The following is a 1,992-nucleotide window of genomic DNA, read 5'->3' as shown; positions in this document are numbered from 1 at the left end:
CAAATCTTTTACCTTCCATTGGATCTAGGTGATGTTGTTTGATGTTATTGTTACTTAAGCTTTGGCCTCTACCTATTTGGTGAAATAGTCAACAATGACTACAAACTTCACACCTCCTTTGCTCGGAAGTATAGGGCCAAATAGGTCAATTCATGACAGTGTAAAGGGCCATGGTGACAAAAAAGATTATCGTTGCAACTCGAAAAATATGTTAATGTTAGACAGAGAACAAAAATACTACCATTAAACAAATGATATAAAATATTACCATCAGACAAAGGATATAAAATATTACTATTAAATTTCAAACAAAACTATTATCTTGATTTTTATTTATCCGTTACAAATACCATGGTGTTGGAAATGCACAATTTTATAAATAATTTTATTATTTCTAATACCATAATAATTTCAATACTATTATAGTTGAAAACATAAGAAAAAAGAAAAAAGAGTGATTAGATAAATTTGTAAATGGAAGTGAGAAAAAATAATAAATAAAGAATAGAAAAATATTATTTTAATATAATAGAGAAAATATAGGAAATAAGATATATGAGATTTTTGAAAGATGAGTAAAATTTAAGAGAATTTTAGGAATGACGCTTTTTAGCCAAATTTTAGGAAAATTTTTAAGGAAGTCAATGTGAGTGCTCTCAGTGGTCAGCTTGCCATTGGAAATGGGTGAAAGCCTTGGAACACTGAATTTTTTCTGTCCCTTTTTCTCAATAAATATTTATGATAAGTAGTTTTTCCAACCATATTATCACTGTCAATTTTAAAAGATGAGTAATATCCAAACGATGCAGAATGCTACTAAATCTCTATCTTAAGAAATTTCATCAGTGCCAAGAGATACAATAAAGAAGGATATTTAGTTTTAGGTAAATTGAAAATCGCAACTACAGAGAGAGTGCTGTATAGAGTTGATAACTTGATTCCTCTAAATCTCTGAATCTCCTGGGGCCTATGGAACAGGCTGTGTAAGAACATTCAAAGTCAATGCCATGCAGTAGAAGCCTCAGACCCACTTGGGGAGATGAAATATTGCAGTACAACTAATAGTCTTGCTTGCTTGGGCATTCTGATGCCCTGTGCCCTGACCGTCCACAATTAAAACAGGAACCTCCAAAGCTTCTGTGATGCACATTCGGATGTTTAGTGAGTTTATACAGATATTGTGTTGATGGATGGACAGACAACCAAGTATGACCTTAAGTTAAATACAAGAAACTTTCTTTCTTTCCTTTTTTTATAAGAAAAAAAAGTTAAATACAAGTAACTCAACAATATACAACCCCTCACCCCGACTTGCACCTCACATTAACATGAATTTCAAGATTAAGGCCATTTTCTTTTGGGAATCACAAAAAAGTCGATTTTTTTTTAAAAAGATATACCTGTCCCTGGTTCTCGATTGTCTACCTCCAATTAGCCAATCGTTTCCACTGCCTTTTGAAAATCGCGACCGACTGTTGTCGGTTCTATAACTCTGGCCACCACTCCTAAATAAACCGTCGTCACTTTCCGAGTCTCGACCACCATCCCGACCCCGTGAGCTTCTAAGACCTCTCCGATCTCTAGGTCCTTGCCTGTTATTCCGATCCCTGCCAGAAAACCTGCCATAATAATCAATCGGAGGCCCATCATCTTGCAATGCAGGCAACTGTCATTCAAATAGAAGGAAAAAATCAGCTAGCAGTTTAATGCAGGGACTCGTAACAATAGAAAAACTTTAAATGAATAAACTCTTTAAATGAATAAACTCATAGCCAATGCATGCAACACGTGCCATCATGTCATTACAAGCAACTATTAAAAAAAACAACCAAATCTATAACCAACCTTGGTAATCTTGGAAATTGTGTTTCCAGGTGGTGCTTGCCTATTAAGCAACTCTTTTGCTATCTCCTCCGGAAGATCAAAAACCGCACCTTGAACCTGATATAAGCAGCATCAATTACTTATACTAGAAAAAAGCAATGCGTTGAC

General features: G+C 34.7%; 1 long non-coding RNA gene across 1 annotated transcript; it reads right to left on the bottom strand.

Moving 5' to 3' along the window:
- Window positions 1-811: 811 nt before the first annotated feature.
- Window positions 812-1,986, bottom strand: LOC121242473. Its single transcript, XR_005935900.1, has 3 exons — window positions 1,846-1,986; window positions 1,401-1,666; window positions 812-1,137 (listed from the first exon to the last, which is right to left on the bottom strand). It is a non-coding gene; the product is annotated as an uncharacterized LOC121242473 (long non-coding RNA).
- Window positions 1,987-1,992: the final 6 nt, after the last annotated feature.

The sequence above is a fragment of the Juglans microcarpa x Juglans regia genome, chromosome 1D (assembly GCF_004785595.1).
Source record: "Juglans microcarpa x Juglans regia isolate MS1-56 chromosome 1D, Jm3101_v1.0, whole genome shotgun sequence".
NCBI classification, from domain to species: domain Eukaryota; kingdom Viridiplantae; phylum Streptophyta; class Magnoliopsida; order Fagales; family Juglandaceae; genus Juglans; species Juglans microcarpa x Juglans regia.
Note: the sequence above shows the minus strand (reverse complement) of the source record. Positions and strands in the feature narration are given on the sequence as shown.